Source organism: Macadamia integrifolia, chromosome 3 (assembly GCF_013358625.1).
Source record: "Macadamia integrifolia cultivar HAES 741 chromosome 3, SCU_Mint_v3, whole genome shotgun sequence".
NCBI lineage: Eukaryota > Viridiplantae > Streptophyta > Magnoliopsida > Proteales > Proteaceae > Macadamia > Macadamia integrifolia.
In genome coordinates, this window is record NC_056559.1 from 33,733,043 (window position 1) to 33,744,105 (window position 11,063).

Genomic DNA, 11,063 nt, shown 5'->3' on the forward strand with positions numbered 1-11,063 from the left:
CTCTTGGGTCAAGCAGGAGAGCCTTGCCGGCTTGGTTGATGGCGTCCTTGGTGATGGAGGCGCAGCTATTATTTGCGGTAGGAGGATCAAGCAAGAGGAGGAGGAGATCGGGTAGCAGGTCTAAGGTGGAAGGGCGAATGGGCCGGCCGGCGGTAAGAGTAAGGTCATAACCTCCGCTGGTGGGATCGTACTCGTCGAAGTCGTCCGTATCGTCGCCGCCTGTCGAATATGACATTGTTTACTCAGATCTGATCTCTGCATCTAGATCTCCTTGATTGGTTCAAGGACCCTTCAAGTGCGGCAGTGGTTGCTGATCTCCAAGAAGAACAAATGACCACAGGGGCATGGGTGAATATATCGGTTGCTGAAACCAGACGGGGTCGATCACTCCGGCGATCTTGATGTTTCAGACATGGTGGGTCCGAGGTCAGGACTTCCCCCTTATCCAGCAAAAAATTTCCACGAGCAAGGCTTCTTGAGCAGTTGACCATCGCTGCTACTTTCTCCTCCTAGAGCAGGGCACAGGGGAGCTTTTCAGTTGCTTTAACAGCTCTGATACCAGTGTTGTACTATGGAGACAGAAGAGAAGAGTCAAAACCGGAGATAGCACAAGATTTTTGGGGCTCCAACTTGTTGATTCACTTCGTATATTTTCCAGCTCTTTTATAGAGCCAATAGATCCGTTGAAAAACGGCTCTTTTCCAATCAACGGAATCGCCCCCAAATTTCTCCTTCTTGTGACCGTTATCACAGTAATTCCATGATGAGGCCGAATGGCCACCTCACCAACTACCTATTTCATGTTTTTCAGATGAATTGTTTTTGTTTTTTTTGCTTTTTTGTTTTTTTGTTTTTTTGTTTTTTTTTTTTTTTTTTAAGTCTAAAATGTTGCCTCCAATCTTATCATTTAAGATTTCATCAAGTTCCTGAAGTTTTATTAAATTGAAACTAATGTAAGAGATTTTTTTTAATCATTCTTTAATTTTCTCATGATAATTTAAACCCACAAAATAATAATAATAATTATCTTCCTTGCATTCTCTTTACATTTGTTCAGATATTACTATGTTGTTATTCTATTTTCTTTTTCAAGCTACCTGAAGATCTGATTTTTTTCATCCTTTATTCCTGTGAAGAGTTTCTATTGAGTTTGTTCACATTTAATTTCTCTGTTTTTGTCACCTCTTGTTCTTTGTATTGCTCGACTTTCTCTTTCCTCTGTTTGCTATGCTCTATTTTTTAATCATAAATTTTATTAGTTATCTATGACATTGATTCTCTTCATTCTCGTGTTTTATGATATTCTCCAAATTTTCCTTTTTTTTTTTAGCAGAATTCATATTGTGGTTATTTGTAAGTTTTTCTTTCACGTTTGTATTAATATGCAGGTTGGAAGTATTGGCTTTGTGAAGGAAATTTTGATTTGGGATCTCTTTGCATTCAGAATCTTATGATAGATGGTTTAAATGTGCTGTTTCTCTTTCTTTTCTTTGTGCTTTGGGTTCTTGGTTCTGTTAGACAGAGTGATATCAATGGGGATAGACAAAAACAGTATGTAACTGTTTCAGTCTACTGTGCTGTCATTAGTTTTATATATATAATTTTTGGTGTTCTGGATGTATTGGACAGAAATGATGAAGCTAGAAATTTGTGATGGGTAGTTGATTTTGTCAGGGGACTGGTTTGGATATCTTTGGCAGTTTCCTTGATCGTTCGGAGGATCAGATGGGTGAGAGTTCTAGTTATAGTCTGGTGGATCTCCTTTTCTTTACTGACTTCTGCATTGAATGTGGAAGTGTTGTTAAAAAAGCAAGGCATTCTTATGATAGACATAGTTTTTTGGCCTGCCAACCTAATGCTTCTCCTTTGTGCTTGGAAACACTTCAGTCAGTCAGCTTCTCAGAACATCCCAAACCAGAGTTTGTCTGAACCTCTAGTTAGAAAATATGATACACGGCGAACGGAGTTATGCGAAGCCAGTTTCATTAGCCGTTTGACATTTTCTTGGCTTCACCCTCTGCTGCATTTGAGTTACACAAAACCATTAAACCTTGATGATGTCCCAGATTTAGCTTCGGAAGATGAAGCCTTCTTAGCATACCAAAAATTTTATGATGCATGGGGTTGTCTTAGGAGGGATAAGAACTCAAAAAATACTCACAACTTAGTTATACAGGCCTTGGCTAAAGTTTACATGAAAGAGATGATAATTATAGGAGTCTATGCCTTTCTTAGGACAGTGGCAGTCGTGGTTCTTCCACTGCTCCTCTATGCCTTTGTGCAGTATTCAATGCGCAAGGAGGAAAATACAATTGATGGTGTCTTCCTAGTTGGTTGCTTGGTGATCATCAAGGTCACAGAGTCTTTGATGGTTGCTGTTTACCAGAAGCAGCTCAAGCTCTCTAGTCTAGGGAGGAGAAGACACACAACAGGGGAGATTGTGAACTACATTGCAGTTGATGCTTTTCGCATGGGTGAATTCCCATGGTGGTTTCACTTGGGATGGAGTCTTACAGTGCAATTGTTCCTTGGCATCGGTGTACTTTTTTTTATTGTGGGTGTGGGGGTTCTTCCTGGTTTGGTTCCCCTCATCATCTGTGCCTTTCTAAATGTCCCCTTCGCAAAGTTCCTTCAGAATTGTCAATCTCGAATCATGGTTGCCCAAGATGAACGACTCAGAGACATTTCTGAGATCCTAAACAATATGAAAATAATTAAGTTACAGTCATGGGAAGTTAAGTTCAAGAACTTGATTGAATCCTTCCATAAAAAGGAATTTGAATGGCTAACTGAGTTGCAGGTTAAGAAGGCCTATGGCATTGCATTATACTGGCTGGCTCCTACGATCGTTTCTTCAGTGATCTTCATGGGATGTGCCATTTGGAGAACTGCCCCATTGGATGCCAGCACCATTTTCACAGTCCTTGCAGCACTACGGATGGTTGCAGAGCCTGTAAGAACAATTCCTGATGCTCTGTCTATGTTGATTCAAGTGAAGGTATCTTTCAACCACCTTCAAGTGTTTTTGCTGGAAGATGAGCTCAATGATGAGCATGTGCAGAGGATCCAACCACAAGATTCAGCAAATATACTTAGAATCCGTGCTGGTGCTTTCAGTTGGGATCCATACACAACTGCCACTACTCTAAGGGGGATAGATTTTGAAGTAAGAAAGGGAGAAAAAGTTGCAGTTTGTGGGCCTGTCGGTGCTGGGAAATCATCCCTCTTGTATGCTATACTAGGGGAAATACCCAAAATCTCAGGAACTGTAAGAGTTTAAACTCATTCTACTTCTAGAAAGCTTCTTCAGGTCCAAATTTTATTTCAGTGCACTTTTGATACTTGTTGCTTGTGTTAGGTTGATGTATTTGGGACTGTTGCATATGTTTCTCAAAAATCTTGGATTCAGAGTGGAACAATTCGTGACAATATTCTCTTCAGAAAGCCAATGGACAAGACAAGATATAGTAAGGCTATTAAAGTATGTGCACTTGATAAAGATATAGAGAGCTTTGATCATGGAGACCTCACAGAAATTGGGCAGCGAGGGCTCAACATAAGTGGAGGACAAAAACAGAGGATACAACTTGCTAGAGCAGTCTACAATATGCAGATATCTATCTTCTTGATGACCCTTTTAGTGCAGTAGATGCTCACACAGCTGCCATTCTATTCAATGTAAGAAAATAAGCTAAAGTCTTTTCTATAGATTGGTTCCATTGATGCTTATTCATGTTTTCATGCATAGGCATAAAAGTATGCATTAAATGCAATTGATTTACATGTGGAAATACATTTTTTTCTGTAGTTTCTGACTAGAACGAAGTAATTGCAGGACTGTGTAATGGGTGCTCTGGCAAAGAAAACTGTCATTCTAGTAACTCATCAAGTCGAGTTTCTGACTGCAGCAGATAGAATTTTGGTGATCATGCATGCTTTTAATTATCCTTCCTAATTTGTCTCTGCATTCACAAAAACATATTGATAATCATTTTCTTCTCGCTTTCCAGGTTATGGAAGGTAGAGAAATCATTCAAATGGGAAGTTACAAGGACCTCTTGACAGCTGGCACAGCATTTGAACAGCTTGTGAATGCACATAAAGATGCAATAACAGTATTGGATCCTGAAATTAATGGACGTAGGGGTGAATCAGAAGTAAATAGACTGGATCGGTCTATGGGAATCGACCCCAAGAAACAGAACAGCGAGGCGGAGATTTCATTGAAGCCTCAGGCTGGAATCCAGCTAACAGAAGATGAAGAGAAGGAGATTGGTGATGTTGGTTGGAAGCCATACTTGAATTACCTAAGTGTCTCGAAAGGATCACTTCTTCTTGGTTTAAGTACATTTTCTCAGACTGCTTTTATTGCTCTCCAGCTTGCTGCAACCCATTGGCTTGCTGTCGCTATTCAGATTCCTCAAATCGGCAGTGGCATCTTAACTGGAACCTATGCAAGAATTTCAGCCACTAGTGCAGTATTTGCATTTCTAAGGTCCTGGTTTGCAGCCCATCTAGGATTGAAGGCTTCAAAAGTTTCTTTTCGGGTTTCACCAATTCAGTATTCAAGGCTCCCATGCTCTTCTTTGATTCAACTCCTATTGGTAGGATCTAACACGGGTAAGTTTGTCTTTTTTATCAATGGACTGCCATGCCTGCAATTATGAAGTGCTGATTTATGGCCAAAATAATTGTGTGGATAAAGATGTACTTTATGCTAAGGATGTGTTTGACTATATTTTTAAAGGAACTATAATGCCTTCAAAATCCATTGGCAACTAACGCTTAGTAATTTTGGTTGCATATCTTGCAGGCATCATCAGATTTAAGTGTGTTGGATTTCGACATCCTTTCTCCATGTCATTTGTGATGGCCGGTGCCATTGAAGTAATAGGAAACATAGGAGTCGCAACCTCAGTCACATGGCAAATTATCTTCGTAGCAATTCTTGCTATGATAGCTACAAGTTATGTTCAGGTGGTACTCGTATGAACTCTCCATTTGGTCTTTGTGGTTAATTTTGATCAGAGAAGTCTGAAGACATTATTTTGTTTTGGTGTTTAAATAAAGAGATACTGTCTAGCCTCTGCAAGGGAGCTGATAAGAATTAATGGAACAACCAAAGCACCTGTTATGACCTATGCGGCAGAGACATCACTTGGAGTGGTCACAATAAGAGCTTTTGATATGATGGACAGGTTCTTCCAGAATTACCTAAAGCTCATTGACATGGATGCAAAACTTTTCTTTCATTCTAATGCTGCCATGGAATGGTTAGTCATAAGAATAGAACTGCTCCAGAATTCGACCCTATTCACCATTGCTCTTCTCCTTGTTTTGCTTCCACAGGGTGCTGTTACTCCAGGTATTTTGATCATGAGGTCTATCTTTTACTGTCAAAGAATGCTCAACTCATAATTACTTTTTGCTCTTTTGCAGATTTGTTGGGCTCTCTCTTTCCTATGCTCTCACACTGACCAGTACCCTAGTGTTTACATCTAGATGGTACCGTAGCTTAGCCAACTATATTGTATCTGTTGAACGGATAAAACAATTCATGCACATACCATCAGAACCTCCTGCAATTGTGGACGACAAAAGGCCACCATCCTCATGGCCCTCCCAGGGAAGGATAGATTTGCTTGATTTGAAGGTGATCTCTCAAATTCATTTATCTTTATTTTTTACTTCAGACACTTGAATTCCCTCCACGTATCCATATTTTCATGTTATCATGTGGCACACTACAAAATGGTTAAGGGCTATGGGTTAGTGTCTTCTATTGTTTAGCCTGTACCAAGTCTTTTATATTTGGAGAATTCAAACATTTTACGTAAATATCATTGACCCTGTACCCTGAGGTCTTGGACATCTGGGTATCATAATGCTCGGTTGCTTCCCAAACCACTGTTAATCTCAATTTTTTTCATGGATTCATCTGTTGGTTTCGGATAAAATATCGCCCGAATGCTCACTAGTTCTCAAGGGAATCAGCTGTACTTTCAAAGAAGGAACTAGAGTAGGAGTTGTTGGAAGAACTGGTAGCGGCAAGACTACATTGATAAGTGCTTTGTTCCATCTCGTAGAACCTGCGAGCGGGAGAATTCTCATAGATGGATTGGACATTTGCTTTATTGGACTGAAGGACCTGAGAATGAAACTCAGCATCATCCCACAAGAACCAGCTCTTTTTAGGGGTAGCATTCGAACTAACTTGGATCCTCTAGGCCTCTATTCTGACAATGAAATTTGGGAGGTATCCACCTGATCCTAATGCCAAAAAATCTGACCTCTGGATATTTTCAGTTGCATATCATTAGATTTCATTTGATTGAATATGCAGGATTGAGCTCAAATCTTTAATAATTCTGATAACTGCAAACTTCATGCATTAGGCACTAATTTGATTAGTTTTCCATCTGAGATTTCATGTGTTAATGTACATATTTTAATTACCAAGGACCTCATCATGTTTCCTTTTTGCAGGCCATAGAGAAGTGCCAATTGAAGAGTACAGTTCTTAGTCTTCCAAATCTCTTAGACTCATCAGGTGAGTTGAATTTTAGCCACTAGAAAGAAAATGAAATTATTCGATTATATACAGTTCTAATTAAATGAAAATATTTTGTTATCAATTTTTCTTGGTCCAACAGTGAGTGATGAAGGTGAAAACTGGAGTGCCGGGCAACGCCAGCTTTTCTGCCTGGGTCAAGTTCTTCTCAAAAGAAATAGAATTCTAGTTCTAGATGAAGCAACTGCTTCAATTGATTCGGCAACAGATGCTGTCCTACAGAGAATCATCAGGCAGGAATTCTCAAGATGCACTGTGGTAACTGTGGCCCACAGATTCCCCACTGTTATAGACAGTGACATGGTCATGGTCCTCTCTTATGGTATACTTCCCTCTTTTCAAGATACAGTATGATATATGCATAGGTATTCGGGAAGCACAGCCAAAGGCCAGAGTAAAACGGACTGGACTCTGGCTCCATTGAAGCTGATACACAAATAGGATCTTATGAAAACCTGATCATGACTTGATGATGTTGGAGTATGATGATTTGGTCTTTTTGTTATTTTAATTGCATGAATCTGACTCTGGATCTTGATGTTGTAGCGAAACTGGTGGAATTTGATGAACCTTCGAAACTCATGGAAGTCAACTCCTACTTTTCTAAGCTTGTGGCTGAATACTGGTCCAGCTGCCATGGGAGCTCTATGTGAGGCCTCAGCAACTACCAATGAAAGGGAAAGTAAAAATTTAAAGACTATTTCCTGCTAGATATTTATGAAATTGTATACTCTGTTATGTAACAGGGAAAACTAAATTTCAGTTAAAAAACCCAAATAAGAAAGAAGGAATGAGATATGAAGTCTTTTCTTTCCAAAAGTCTCAAAAGTCTAAGAGGGAGTGCTAAAGCCCATCCTACCAGAAGGTCTTGGGTTCATGCCTCCTCGTTCACACCTTCCCTCACCCCACCCCTCCCCCCCCACCCCAAAAAAAAAAATTGACAATAGAAGTCTAAAGAGGGATATAGTACAACCATTCCCAGTGAACTTAACATGATTAAGAGAACTGTCACAACTAATACTACCAGAAAGCTCCAAAATGGAAGTGGCAGCACTTTTAGCCTCAGAACCCAATGGGAATCAGGATCAAAGCCAGCCAATCACCTGCAGTAGAGGCTGAATCCATTATCTGCAGTGATCAGAAGCCTAGCAATCTCCTTTCCTATGTTTTCAAATATCACATATCACCTCCTCGATTGCTTATGCAAGATTGCAATGCTGATGAGGACCATAGTACATTTATGGAGTGGCTTTAGGTGATGGATGTGTTTGTAGATACAAGACAATCGAAAGAAAAAAAAGTTGCCGGCAGCATCAAGAAAATATGCAGGCTTAGATGCTGGGTATTTCTGTCTGAAACTTGCTGTACTTGAAAGGAGAGACTAGTGGCAAATATAAGCTTGAGAATCTCCATTCCCAGATTTTCAAACCTGAGAGAGTACTGCGGCCTTCGTTAATGATGGAAAATTGTTTACTCTTAATGAGGACTACCACTACTTGTGGGGTAATTTTAGGAGATGGGTCTGTAGAAACAAACCAGTCAAAGGAAGATAAAGATGTGTGCACACCATTAAAGGAAAGAGGATTAGTACACCATTTGTGAATTGGCTTTAGTTGATTGATCTGTCTGTAGGAAAAAAAACCATGCAAGGAAAAAAAAAGAGTGTGCAGAACATAAAGGACACAGGACTAGTGGGTTAATTCTGAAGTATGTAACAGAAGGAACATTGAATCTCTGTGGTCTGGGCTTGGAAGATGGATAAATTTGGATTGGAATTTGAGTACATGGAAGGAAGAGGTGTTAACTGCATAAAGGAAGAAGAGTTACCACCTAACCTACAATGTAATGCCTGAAAGAAATTTGATGAGGGTACTATATCAGGAAACTTACTGAGCTTCTTGTACTAGATGTGTAAGATTCTTTTATTCCTTGTTTATTTATAATGGGGATCTGGATATTTAGATTTTCTAGAGGAATCAAGTCATTTTGACTATAGAATTTTTTTCTTATTTCTGATTTGAGGGAATGAAATTTTATTTAGTTTGAAATAATTCTGTTGTATTCAGAGATTTCTTTTCTTCTAATCTCCTGTTTTGGAAACTTTGTCTTCTTACTAAACTCATACTGATATGGAGACACAAAATGGAGTTTTGTCCTTGAAGAAACATTGAAGATGGACATTTTGAAGGGCTAGGACAAAGCTAATGGGTTTTCTCAAGCTAGTTGTTCTTATCTTTGATCCCCCTCAATATTTTGATAACATTTTCCTTCATTGATATACTTTTACTAGGCAAGGCTCTATTAAAATGCAGAGACAGTTTTTCATGCCTCATTCAGGTGGTTTCTTTGGCCAGGGATATGCTAGCTCCATGAAAATAAGATGTTCAATGATGCCATGTGCCCACCATGCATTCGATCGAATCGATCAGAGTAGCCAATCCGGAGCAGCCACTCCATTTTTCTAGTTCTCAAATTATGGTCCTCTTAGGCATTGTCAGTTAAATCATTTTTTATATGGTTTCATCTTTAGATAAGTAGAAGAGTCCCTTCTTCATTGTCTGTTACTTAGTCTTAGATATGTTTTTACTTTATAAGTACAGGAGTCCCTTCTCTAAGGTATAGTTTGTTGCTTTGTTTTAGGTATCTTTGTTGTTCTACATTTATGGAGAAGATGGATCAACGGATGGGATTACTTTTACCTTATATTAATTGAAACATTTTCATTGGTCCTTCCCATTTAATTTATGGAAAAAGTTTGTCCAAACACCCTACTTGGAAAGAAATCTCTAAAGGGTGCTTCATTTTTGCCACGTGGAAGAATGATATGATAATTTTGACACTAAAATAATAGAGAATGATATGGATTGACTGTGAGATGTGCTCACTGGAGATTCAAAACCTCCGGCATTGGCAATGGAAACATTAAGCAATGATGGAGAGTGTACTAACCTCCATTAGGACCAATCATGCCACCTTTCAACATGCTGCTCAATCTCTTGGCTGTTGGCTTCCTTCTCCGGCAGTCTTTATGAATCTCCGGCGAAGTCCAAATCTTAGATACAGTGGGTTGTTGACTGGCTTCTTAGTCTCTCACTTAGACAAAAATGGAGTTGCCTTCAAATGTGAAGCCAGGAACATATGAAACTCTACCACCATTACTTCCCTATCATCAAGGGAAGCTACATAGTGATTTAGAAAACTACTACTAATAGCAATCATTATTGCTGCTATGGTGGCACTGTTGGCCACATCACCAACATTAACCACGTCATAACTAAGAATTTAATTCAATTAAATACCCTTTTGCTGCAATGCCCAATAAGCTAAAGTTAGCAAAAGCGACGATTCTTTATTAAAAAAAAAAAAAGAGGATAGCAGAGACAGCAGAGTGAAAAAAGGAGCAAGCCCAAACATTAAGAAGCTTTGCTTGGTTTTATCTTATTATCTCCTTGTCCTTTCTATCCATGCCCATCTAATAGAGGGCCACTGCCTGGGAAGTGGGAACATGTTGGCAACAGTTGGTTTGACTGGCAAGAATCAATTTTGTGTCAGCAAAAGCTTCCACAGAGCCTGCACTATTGCCTAATTTCTTTTTTTTTCTTTTTTCCTAACGTGGAAGCCTTCGAACTTGCAGTTTTTTCGGTTCAATGGAAAATTTTGGGTCCATTAATAATGTTTCAAGAAACGAATTTCTGTCATTTTTGTGTTTAGAAACAGTAGAAATTGAACAAAAAGCATTTGTCAAAACTGTTTCGTTTCACTTGTTTTCAGAAACAGAAATTGAAATTTCTACATTTTTTTTTTATTTTAGAAACGTCCCAGACGAATTCATCTTCCAAAGCTAAATCTGGGACATCATCAAGATTTAATGGTTTTGTGTAACCCAAATGCAGCAGAGGGTGAAGCCAAGAAAATGTCAAACGGCTAATGAAACTGGCTTCGCATAACTCTGTTCGCCATGTATCACATTTTCCAACTAGAGGTTCAGACAAACTCTGGTCTGGGATGTTCTGAGAAGCTGACTGACTGAAGTGTTTCCAAGCACAAAGGAGAAACATTAGGTTGGCAGGCCATGAAACTATGTCTATCATAAGAATGCCTTGCTTTTTTAACAACGCTTCCACATTCAATGCAGAAGTCAGTAAAGAAAAGGAGATCCACCAGACTATAACAAGAACTAGAACTCTCACCCATCTGATCCTCCGAACGATCAAGGAAACTGCCAAAGATATCCAAACCAGTCCCCTGACAAAATCAACTACCCATCACAAATTTCTAGCTTCATCATTTCTGTCCAATACATCCAGAACACCCAAAATTATATATATAAAACTAATGACAGCACAGTAGACTGAAACAGTTACAAAGTGTTTTTGTCTATCCCCATTGATATCACTCTGTCTAACAGAACCAAGAACCCAAAGCACAAAGAAAAGAAAGAGAAACAGCACATTTAAACCATCTATCATAAGATTCTGAATGCAAATAGATC

General features: G+C 39.1%; 1 pseudogene; it reads left to right on the forward strand.

The window, feature by feature from the left end:
• Positions 1–1,381: 1,381 nt before the first annotated feature.
• Positions 1,382–7,390, forward strand: LOC122074387 (annotated as a pseudogene).
• The last annotated feature ends 3,673 nt before the right edge of the window (positions 7,391–11,063 follow it).